The sequence below is a fragment of the Nasonia vitripennis genome, assembly GCF_009193385.2.
Source record: "Nasonia vitripennis strain AsymCx chromosome 2 unlocalized genomic scaffold, Nvit_psr_1.1 chr2_random0010, whole genome shotgun sequence".
Lineage (NCBI taxonomy): Eukaryota > Metazoa > Arthropoda > Insecta > Hymenoptera > Pteromalidae > Nasonia > Nasonia vitripennis.
In genome coordinates, this window is record NW_022279617.1 from 1,433,061 (window position 1) to 1,445,736 (window position 12,676).

General features: G+C 38.3%; 1 protein-coding gene across 12 annotated transcripts in view; it reads right to left on the reverse strand.

Annotated features, from left to right (window-relative positions):
* The window catches only part of LOC100115042 (SET and MYND domain-containing protein 4), a 656,582-nt gene that overhangs the window by 79,310 nt on the left and 564,596 nt on the right, over positions 1–12,676 (reverse strand). The window contains exon 2 of one of the 12 annotated variants that reach the window (XM_032601621.1): positions 8,483–8,796. The exons of the other annotated variants lie outside the window; for them this stretch is intronic. The gene's annotated coding sequence lies outside the window, so the exon portion shown is untranslated. The remainder of the gene's footprint in view (positions 1–8,482; positions 8,797–12,676) is intronic. 12 annotated transcript variants of the gene reach the window in all.

A 12,676-nucleotide genomic window follows, 5' to 3' on the forward strand; every position in this document is an offset into this window, starting at 1 on the left:
TAAAATAGGGGTTTTCATGATTTTTCTCCATATCGGGGATTCATTTTTGGCTTTTTTTACCTAATATGTTTACTTTTCGTTTTATATACAGCAATAAGATGAGTGATCAACATAAATTACAAGATTAAATGGTTTTTGTAGAATATTAACTCATTACTATAATGTTCTACATTTTTCTGCAAATTTGAGGTTATTTGTGGACCTTATAACTTTTTTTTGGCTTGGCGAATCCTTTCTAGGGACTTGGATTCATATTCTACATACAAAACCCTACAAATTTACCGTTGGACAACCCTTTTATATCGAAAATCCAGTTGAATCAACATTTTTGAAATGAAAAATCCCGTTTCGCACCACTGTGCGGCGCCCTGCATTCGGTTCTACATGCACTCTCTCGCCTTGACGCAGCGCAGCTCGCCTTGACGCAGCGCAGCTCGCGTCGTCTTCGACCTTCCGTCTCTATATACCCGGTTGGCGCCAGCCACTTGAAATCGCAAGCGTGAATCGACGATGCTCCAGACGAGGGCTGCTATCGTTAGTCCCTAGGATCGTGTCATACGCTTCCCTGTTCGTTGCCGAGCCATGGCGGGCGGTCGTCCGCGACATTCTTCTACTCTCCACCGCCGAGGCATGGCGGGCGGCCATTCGCGATGTCCATCAGCACTGGGCAGTCCATCATGCCGACGAGTCAGTGTCTGTTAGCACGGCTCGTCGCCCTGGCTCTCTTTCCATCGTTCTCGCTCTGCCGCCTTTCGCAACGCCAGGGCTGCAGCCCATTCTTGATCACCCGAGTCTGCTCCACTCTTGTCGCGGAGTCGCGCCCTACCTTACCAGCCACGCTGCTTTTGCAGCTTCGTCTTTGACTGAAGTTTACCGACCGAGTTCTCGATTAACTAGAAGCCACTTGCCTCTGCGCCTAACGACACATCTGACTCTGTCGATGCTTGCCGCCTCGCTCCAACACGTCGGTATCAGTGAGCTCATGATCAATGCTTTTCAGAACATGGACGATACCCTAACGACTCAGCGAGGCCTGCTCGAGAGGATCAAAGAGGCCGCTGCTGCCATCCGAGAGACACCTGAAGTCGACTGAACTGCCCGCACCATCACCAGCCGCCTTGGAATGCTCGATCGATATTGGGCGGATTCCAAGGCCAATGACGTGGAGCTGCTTCGGTCGACAGTATCCAGAAACCACCGCTACTTCACCGAAAAGGACTTCTCTAAGGCCGAGCGCCTTATCCAATCTGTCCATCTTCTTGCGACGACGGTGTCGCACTCTACAAGCCATGGAGACAGCACGTCGAAGGTCTGCGCTAAGTCCTCTGCTCGAACCTCGACTCAGGTGATGGCTCCGCTTTCTGCTCCCAGGGTCACGCCTTCAAGACCGTTCAGTTGTAGTGGAGTCGACTATGCCGGACCATTTCAAGTCCTCAGCTCCAAAGGCCGTGGGATCCAATCATCTAAAGGCTACGTGGCGGTCTTTGTGTGCCTGTGCACTAAGGCCATACACCTTGAACTCGTGGGAGACCTGACCACTGAGAGTTTCGCCAAGGAAAACCCGACGAGCTGTGGAGCGACAACCGGCCGTAAAATATAATTAAAAGTATCTTCCAAAAGGGTATATGTAGCTTCACCAGCTTCATTTTCAATTAACCTACCGACGTTTGCAAAGTTTTGTTTTAAATAATCATGGCTCTCTTATTTGCAATCACAAACTTTTACACACGAGATCAATAATAGATGTACATACTTTATGACAGGCCGTGGTATAAACCTTGATTTAAGTCACGCTCGTGCAAAAATGCACTCGCTAAATCTCAGTTTATACATATTTTTTCATAAAATATCGTAAGATACTAGGGGGGTAAAGGGATTTCACCCTCGTGAGGATTTATCACGCCCGCTTCGCTCAGACGATATTGTCCCCACGAGAGTGAAACTACTTTACCGCACTAGTATCGTAATATATATATATATATATATATATATATATATATATATATATATATATATATATATATATATATATATATATATATATATATATTATATATATATATATATATATATATATATATATATATATATATATTATATATATATATATATATATATATATATATATATATATATATATATATATATATATATATATATATATATATATATATATATATATATATATATATATATATATACTAGTGGGGCTCCGCCCCCCTGCTCGCTTCGCTCGCCAACCCCCTATTGTAGTTTCTGTGTGATTTTATCTTCAAAATTTTATTTTCATGAACTGATAATTATGTTCTGGATGGTTGAAAATGATCGATCTTATTGTATAAGAAAACCTGTTACTGGAAGTAAAAGTATTGTTTAACATTGAACTTCTACTATTAATGGCATTTAAAATAGTTTTAGCTAGTTTTTGAAGTTTTCTGACGCTTGAAATTCATCATTTGAATTTATATATATATTTTTTTTTAAATTAATTTTAATTTTTTTTAATGTTCTTAATGTTTAAATCTTTGTGCCGCAAAAGGCATCTATAAAATGATAGACTTTTCGAGTTGCGCGCCATTGGGAGACGTGAGGTGATCCTGAAAATTAAATTATTTGGAAAACTGTCTCTTTATTCTGTCTCTCTAGTTCTGTCTGACTACTCATATTACCTGAAAATTCATCGAGGTCTTTGATCTCGCTTATCTTGTCCATTTTGTTGTTTATTCAATCAGTGAATCATCTATAATGATTATACTTTCTGATGGTTCTTTGAGTTCTTTGAACTCAATTATTCCCTAACATATTTACACGTTATTAATAATTAACTTTAATCTTATAACTTAAATAAAATTAGAGATCTTCAATATCTGGTTCTCTTGGAACTGATACTTCTTACCTTAACCTAAACCTTAATTCTATTTAATATTATCCAATTTAAATCTATCATAATATGTTATAAATTTGTATTTAATTGGACTGTTAATGCGGCCTTATTTTACTACGCAATAGCGTTGTGAAAGTATGACGGTCTCAAGCCCGATAACGCAGAGAGCAGTCATGTTATTTGGTGGGGGGGCCAGGCGGGGGGGTGGTGGAGGGGCGATGGGGGGGTGGTGGGGGGCGATGGGGGGGCGGTGGGGGGGGGGTGGTGGTGGGGGGGTTTTTGTGATTTTCGAAAATAACAGAAAAATGAAAGAATTTTACGTGTTTTGGTGGGGGGCCAAGGTGGGGGGGTGGTGGAGGGGTGGTGGGGGGGGTGGTGGAGGGGTGGTGGGGGGGAGTCTTGCCAAAATGACTATATAATATAGGAAGATATATATATATGCGAAGCATGCGAAAAACCGTCGTGAAGTTCGCGAAAATAGGCCGAGCGCGCGCTCGCAGTCGAGTGGTGGGGAACGGAGCAGCGCCCGAGGAGAAGCGTATATATAGTAATAGGGGCGCGCGGCGCGCACGTTACCTACCTTTGCATTAACATTTCTCAGCATCTACTGTAGCTATTTGAATGATTTTTTTTGGGGAGGTAACGTAACCAGAGGAATTACATACCGAAGTTATAAGCAAAAAAAGACCAAAATCGCGCTTTTTTTTGCAATAAATTGTTAATAACTAACAATAAGGAACGGAAATGCGAGTGAAAAACATGGATTTTGAATAACCGATTGTTATAATATTAAAAATCTTTGTATTTGACAGTTGCGAGAAAAAGTGGAAAGACTTTAAGCAAGCTTACACGAGAGAGAAGACATTTCAGAAATTAAAAAGTCGAAGTGGCTCAGGAGCTTCTACAAGAAAAAAAATGGATTTTTTTTTGATAAAATGAAAAACTTATATTTTCTACAAACGGTTCAGGACAGTAGAGGACATAAAATTCTATTTAAATAATCACATATTTTACATAGAATTGTACATTATAATTTTTTTTCAGTTCCTATACCAATATTCCTCCAACCAAAAAAGTTATTGATAATATACATCCTGTCCACAAATCAAACAGAAAAAGGAAAATCATTATTCCAGTTCAATTATCAATAAACAAAATTGAAACAACAATAGCATCATTAAGTTCACTAGTGCAGAGTGCAAGTAATCCCAAAGCGGAAGCTGAAAAAGAGTGGTGGCTGCGAGCCTCAAGCGCTGGAGCCGGTATTCGCCTGACCCGACTGTTCCTGGACGGACGTATTCCTTGTGCCCCTGTTTCGCCTGGTGACGATCTTCGGTTCAACTTCGCTCTCGAAGGGATTATTCTTGTAAGGTCAGTGAGTCATTCCTTTTCTCCGGTCGAATCCGTCTCATGGGTGAAAAACAGTTCCACGTTTCGGTCTCGCAAACGGTTCGGGCTATCTCACGTGCGCATGGATTACCTTTAGATTGCTGTCTCTCTCTCCCTCTTTTTACCTTTATGTTTCCGTTACGAAGAAAGAGCTATCTCATCCGTTGCGTAAATTACAGGTTATCTCATCGCGTAGAAACAAGAATTCAGTTGGAATCGTAGCATAATATCTGGCGACGTTTGCGGAATTCACGTTCGACGAAAGAGTGAAAGTGAGTGCGTAGTGAAGTGATTTATTGAGTGTGTTCGCTGGTTGTTCCTCGAGCCTTGAGACGCACGCGAGTCACGCAGAGTATCTCCTTCTATACGGATATATGTTTGTTATGGTTATCTTTCTTTGCGGGTTATCTTATTAATCAACTATCCACGTGTTTTGATTCTCCCGAACCACTTTTTCTCCTTACCGTTCATGGGACTGCAGCTAGCCGAGCAAAACCGTCCGCAAAAATCACATACACGGAGAAAAATGTATCACTAAAAATTACTATATTTTCTCCTAATTTGGAGACAAACTCAACCTATGCAGAAAATATAGTATGTTTGTGTAAATATTTACTATACATTCATCAAAAATTGCTATACCAGTATAGTAAAAATTGCACACCTTGTTTGACTCGCTGTGTTCCGTCGGTAAAAAATTACTGACAGAGCTAAAAAATTCATCGTAACTCAACCCAACAACAGGATTACGCCTGATTACTTACTGCTGCTAGGGGGGCGACTAGTAAACTCCACTCGCAAGTGACGAAAAACTGTTCGGTTAGTATATAAGGAACTTCCAGATCAGAACATAATATATACATATTAATGCGATTATTCTAGCGATGCGTTGCGACGTGTGTAATAATTAGCTTGCGATGTATGTAAATTAGGATATCATGAAATTCTATGCGATGTGACTTCGAGATTGAATGTAACAAATAAATAAATGAAAATTCTCCTGCAACACACAACAAACACAAATAAGAGAAAAAGTCACCAACAGACGACAAAATAAAAGGGCCAAAAATATTTTTAAAAAGATTTAGTATCCATAAACTTTGATATGCGGTACAGTAAAAATTGCTATGTAGCAATTTTTACTGTACTGTGCACACTTACAGTACACTGTATACACTTTTACTGTGTTTTAGTTAGTATATAGTAAACCCTGGCGAGAAAAATCACATGATTTATCACATGATCCATCTCATGATTTATCACACTATCCATCACGTAATTTATCACGTACCTATTTAGCATAATTTCTCACGTGATGAATTACCTTCAAAATCACGTCATAAATCACTCATAAAATTAAAGTATTTGTTTTAATCAAAATAAATTAAATTATTTTATTTTTACTAAACAATTATGAAAAATTGAATTGTTGCTAATTCAAATATATTAACCACAAAAATCATCTTACTGCCTGAGCTACTTGTGCTGTAGTAAGCCTTGAAATTCTATGCTATTTTTACCTAAAAATATGTTAGATTCATAACTTTGTAAAGTTTACACGTATACTTTAAGATAACAGTTGAAAAGATCTAAAATATTTTTGAAGTCAAGATTGATATTTATAATCTGAATTTGTACTACTAAATAATATATATTATTTAGTATAAAAGAATCACTACAATTTATAAGGATTAAAACACAAAATAAACGTATGTTTACCAATAAATTAATTTTTTTTATTATATAATAAAATTGTTTTCCTTATTTTATCTAATAACAGCAGATAATCTATATTGTAACACCCAGTACAAGCTCTGCAAACAATTATAAAATTTATTAAAACTAAATTTTGTTGAACAAAATTTTAGATTTACGGGAGTATATCGCGCTCCCCTACTCTTCACTTCAACGCTCCAAGTCACAGCTGTGATCATACCAGCAGCATAACATCAGCAGTGTCACGAGCCAGCCAGTGGCGGCATCAGAAACAGCGATAGAGCTCCCCGCTGATAGAGCGATAGAGCAACACACGCGTATATTTGTATATACCGAGCAGCGAGCGCAGCGGCGCGAGAGATAGGCCAAGCTATAGAGCATTTTTACATGACATAATTTGTTGCAGCAAAGCGATTGTGTCATCATGTAAAGGATGATAAGCAGATGAAAAGGTATATGTTTTTCACTCTCATTTCCGTTCCTTATTGTTAGTTATTAACAATTTATTGCAAAAAAAAAACGCGATTTTGGTGTTTTTACTTATAACTTTGAAACTAAAGGCGCTATCTGAATGTCTCAACAAGATGATTTGTAAAGAATACTAAATTATATACTAAATACAATACGAAGCTACGCGCCACAGCTGACAGCTGAGCTCAAAGCAGCAGTACAACAGCAGCGCCACGAGCCAACCAGCGGCAACAGCGGCAAGCAGCAAGAAAGCGGGAAGAGCCAGGGATGTTAATGCACCCAGCACGGGTGTAGTACACGTGTATTATACGTGTAATACACGTGTAATACGTGTGTATTTCTGTTGCGAACAACGTTGTGAATCGCCGCAATCAGAGCTGAATCACACTATTTAAATAAGTCGAGTTGATTCAATAGCATTATAAATCAAATATAAACTTCTTTAAGATTCCATTATTAAATTTTCATTCAACTTCTACAATATTCTGATCATTATTTATAATGGAATAATAAGTATATATAGACAAAACTATTATAACTTTCTAAACGTAAAAATTCAGTGGAAACTAGAAATATAACTGGCAAGAATTTGCAGCTTAAGCGTGCCAATCAATGTTTGTAATATGGCTCTGGTAACGCAGAATTTCAGATACACCTGGACTCGCCAACACCAATGGAGAAAGTTAAGAGTACACTGACCTGGTAGCATGTTTTTAAATAACAATTAAAGCAATGTCTGCGCAAAATTTCAATAGTCAAACTGATTCTAGTAGCACTATGCATAAAATATAAAATTTTTCAAGAGTGAATTAAACTTATATTAAACTTCCACAATTTACAGTATTTTAATCATTTTTTATAATGTAACAATTATGATAGGCTCTTTTACTGCGATAAACTATAAAATGAATGTTTTTTTAAGTATCAGAACTGTTGAGATCAGAAAGTAAACATCAAACTGATGATTGTTGTTGACGTATGCTTAACCTATTTCACGAGTACTGGAATGATTTTTTTTATACAAGTATATTTTTCACTTCAATAAGAACCTAAAACGTGCAAAAATGTCCTCTTTTCTTTATTATTATTTGTATGTTTACTTTATTTAATAGATTTAGTAGACTAACCTAACCAAAACATTTGAAACGGCAGGCCCAGCCCGGGGGATAAGAAAACAGCAACAGATAACTTGCCTGGCGTAGGCAAGTTACCGACCGAGTGGCGCTAGTAGACACATATAAATAGTCTACCTAAGCGCTGGTAGAGGGCGTGCGCACAGATAACACAGGAGAGAGGGAGCATCCCGGGTATATAAGGAGCCCCGGAGTCAGCAGCGAGCATTCATGATCTGGCTCTCAACTGAGCATCGTGCGAATGGTAGTACTTGCTGCTTGCTCCGGTCTCCACCATACCCAGTAGTCCATGAGCCCCAGGCTCTCGAAGAGTATGTGTGCAGTCCACACCCTCTCCTTGTAGACTGAGATCCAGCATCGCTTATCATAGAATATTGAATGATTAAATAAATAAATGAAAGACATTTAAAACATATAAACCCTTGTTTAGTATTACCCACTCCCATCCCCCCATCAGTTGTGTCACCGGTGTAGGATGGTAGTACCCTGCATTTAAGTGGCGCATCTGGTTCTAGACTCATGGTGAGATGGTAGTACCTCACACATCAGTCTAATAGCTACGTGGTTTACCTAAGTGCGCGGGATATGCGTAGTGGGAATACCCTACTCATCTCCCTCTACGCACAAGCAGCTCTCCTCTGGTGGTTCGGCCATTACAGAGGATAGGGAGGTCTTTTGTCCACTCAATAGATATTACCGGGTGGATCAAAGACTGCTATCACTCTTCGAATGTGCTTCTCTCCCGCTTTACTAACCTCGGGTCTCGAATCCTTCGCGTTCGCGTAATAACCATTCGCGGACCGTTTCACATTGCTCTTTCACGGGTTTTAATAACAAATTTTTCTCGCAATAAATCGTTATTTTTTCATAAAAATGTTGTTTTACTTACCTAAAAAATCCACTGGATCGCAATCCTTGATCACAATTATTTATTTAAATAGTGTGATTCAGCTCTGATCGCAGCTATTCACAACGTTGTTCGCAGCAGAAATACACACGTATTACACGTATACTACACCCGTGCTGGGTGCGTTAACATCCCTGGGAAGAGCGCGCAGTGCTGGGGTCACGATTATTCGGAGGCTCGCTCAAATGCTAACTTCAGGGGGCAACGTGCTAAACGCGATCTGCTTTGTCCCCTGAAGTCAGCCATCGGGCGACCCTGCACCAATTCGAAAATGTTCGAATTACCGGTGGCTGCACCTATAAATAAGAATATGTCAAACTAAAACTAAAAAACAAGAACCCTAAGCATCAAATCTAGTTACCCAAGATTTGAATATCATACGTAAATATTAATATATCCCGTAAACTTAAATCTACCTACCCCATGCACAGCGAGATGCAAATCAAAAAATAATACTAAACCAAAATCTCCTAAAACCATCCACACCAGGCACATCAAGTTGCTAACATAAAACGAAAATATTATATCCTAAGTACATAAGCCCACGCAAAAATCAAATTAAATTTTTAAATATGTCTGCACATTGAAGGAAGATGAGCGAGCGCAAGAGTGAGATTAAAAACTAAAATCCTTAATCCCACCTACCCCATTCAGTAAGAGTTTGAGACGTAAAATATTATTTCAAATACGTCGGCATATTAAAAAGAGGCGAGGGAGCGTGAAAGTAGCTTCAAAAATCAAAATTCCTAAACCTACCAACCTCACACAGCTAGAGTTTTGGTTTTACCCAAAGGTAAGAGTTTGATTAAGGGACTCTTGCTAAATTATTCTCTATAAATGATATTATCATCTTAGTTAATATTATCCTCTCTCTCTGGCTCGCCTCCCTTTGATGTCGACGTTTATAAAAAAAAATTTTCTTAGTCAATCTCTTTTTCCTTAAATTTTAAAAATAATTGCATTAAATTCCACATCAAATTTTATGTTGTAATTTTAGAATTTTTAAACGTTTAAACAACAATATAAATGCAATAAAACGATAAAGCCCCTTTTACACTATGTACTGGAATTGTAAAATATTTTAATTACGCTTCAACCTATGTACTATAAGGGGTTTTTGGGGTCGCTAATTACAAACCTGATATCAGATTTGCAAAATGATTTGTTTAAACAACTTTGTTTAATGCGAATTACTGCATAACTCGAGTATTGTAAAAAAGCTATATACTACCAGGGGATTTTAGGGTCTCTGATTACAAATTTGTTATCAGATTTGTAAAATAATACATATAACAACATCATACGAAATACATTGCGTCATTCAGTCCTTTATTTTTGTTGAACCAAAATCTTGCGTACTAACAAGGATTTCGGAGTAACCGATGATGAATCTTATATCAATTTTGCAACAAAATGCAGCAAGCTTTAGTCTCAACTTCATATGCTCTGATAAATCATTCACTCTACGCACCGTAAATTTAATAGCGTAGCGAGATAAATCAAAAACCAAAGAGCTTAAACCCAACTACACTACGCTCCCCGAGCTCAATAATTTATTTAATCAACACCTCGGCACATCGAAGGTAGGCGAGCAAAGCGAGTATAAAATCTAAAACCAAAGCGCTTAAACCCAACTGCACCACGCTCCCCGAGCTCAATAATTTATTTGAAAAAATACTTCGGCACATCGGAGGAAGGCGAGCAATTGCGAGAATTATATCAAAAACATAAATTCTCAAACCCATCTATCCCATGCACTGCGAGTTTACGTACTCGAAACAACGGAGTATGGCGGGCGAGAGGTATAATTATATGTAAATCTAAAATCCACCAACCCTTAGGACTGCGAGTTTTCGTACACGGCACAGCGGAGAAAGGCGGGCGACAGGGAAGATTTAATTTTAAATTAAAACCCCTCTCACGGCAAGTTTCAGTACTCGGCATAGCGGAGAAAGGCGTACAAGTGCGAAGATATAAAAAACATAAACTCTTAAACCTACTACCTCTAGAATTGCGAGTTAACTTACTCGTCACAGGAAAGGAAGGCGGGCGTGAGGGATGATAACATGTAAATCTAAAATCCACCTACCCCTCGCACTGCGAGTTTCAGAACTCGGCATAGCGGAGGAAGGCGAGCGAGGTTTACAGCAATACTACAGCTTCGCAGTCATTTTACTCTCGCATTTTTTATTCTAGAAAAACAAATTATGTACAAGTTACGTAAAATACTCTTCAAAATTTTATGATTTGAGAGTACTCATTTGAAGCATCCATTCATTTTCAATGCACGCGCCAAGAGAATTTTATAGGAAATGCGCGGCTTGTGTCGATTACAATAGCTTGTACATGTACAAATTATTGGACAACTACAACATATTGTATACATGCTCGTATACAATAATTCTCGCAATTGCTCGCTTTCCTCCGCTGTGCCGAGTACGGAAACTCGCAAAGCATGGGGTAGATGGGTTTGAGAGTTTACGTTTTTGATAAAAACTTAGATTAACTTATTAAAAACTACGTTTTTGGGTTTAAGAGGTTATGAAATTGTCGTGCGTGGGGTAGCTGGATTTAAGCGCTTTGGTTTTAGATTTTATCCTCGCTTCGTTCGCCTTCCTCCGATGTGCCGAGGTGTTTTTTTAAATAAATTACTGATCTCGGGGTGCATGAAGTAGCTGGGTTTAAGCGCTTTGGTTTTTTATTTATTCTCGCTTTGCTCGCCTTACTCCAATGTGCCGAGGAGTTTTTATAAATAAATTATTGAGCTCGGGGAGCGTGGTATAGTTGGGTTTAAGCGCTTTGATTTTTGATTTATACTCGCTTCGCTAGTAAATTTACGGTGCGTAGAGTGAATGGTTTATCAGAGCATATGAAGTTGAGTCTAAAGCTTGCTGCATTTTGTTGCAAAATTGATATAAGATTCATCATCGGTTACTCCGAAATCCTTGTTAGAACGCAAGATTTTGGTTCAACAAAAATAAAGGACTGAATGTCGCAATGTATTTCGTATGATGTAGTTATATGTATTATTTGACAAATCTGATAACAGATTTGTAATCAGAGACCCTAAAATCCCCTGATAGTATAAAGCTTTTTCACAAAACTCGAGTTATGCAGTAATTCGCATCAACAAAGTTGTTTAAACAGTTCATTTTGCAAATCTGATATCAAATTCGTAATCAGCGACCCCAAAAATCCCTTATAGTACATAGGTTATCTCAAAACTCAAATTATGCAGTAATTTGTATAAACAAACTTGATTAAACGAATTTTGTTGCAAATCTGATATCAGATTCGTAATCAGCGACCCCAAAAACCCCTCAGAATACATAGGTTGAAGCGTAAATAAAATATTTTACAATTCCAGTACACAGTGTAAAAGGGGCTTTATCGTTTTATTGCATTGATATTGTTGTTTAAACGTTTTGATTATTCTAATAATGTCTTAATAATTCATACTTTTCATATAGTTTATTATTCAACCGCCTGTAATGTCAAAATTTTTTACGATTTCAATAATGCCATTCGGGTAAAAGTACGTAAAAAGTTCAATGAATGTTTGTAACTGTTATCGAAGTTAAAAAATTTTTTATTTTTTTACAGTAACTTTTATTCTTTTAGTACCTAATTAATTGCCCGATATTCAAAATTTAATTACAGACATTTTTTTTCGATTTTAAAACTATTCAAATTTACCGCTTTCTGTTCTGCCACTTTTGGCATCGCTGTTTTTTAGTTTTAGTTTAGTGACATTTTCTTATTTTTTGGTGCAGCCACCGGTAATTCGAACATTTTCGAATTGATGCAGGGTTGCCCGATGGCTGACTTCAGGGGACAAAGCAGATCGCTTTTACCGTATTGCCCCCTGAAGTTTTGAGGCATTTGAGCGACCCTCCGAAAAATCGTGACCCCAGCACTGAGAGCACGCAACACGCGCCTATATCTATATAGACCGAGCGGCGAGCGCAGTGGCGCTATTATAATGAGAGTAGGAGTAGAGAGCGAGTGGCGGCGCGGCCTGCGCATTATATTATAAGTGTGAAAATGATTTTTGTATGTAGGTGTGAATGAGTGTGTGCAAGTATGAATGTGTTTTTCCGGCGGCTCGATTCCCGCTCTCTCCGTGGCCTATAAAAGGACCCGCACAACCTAGTAATAGAAGGAGACCCAACTCCT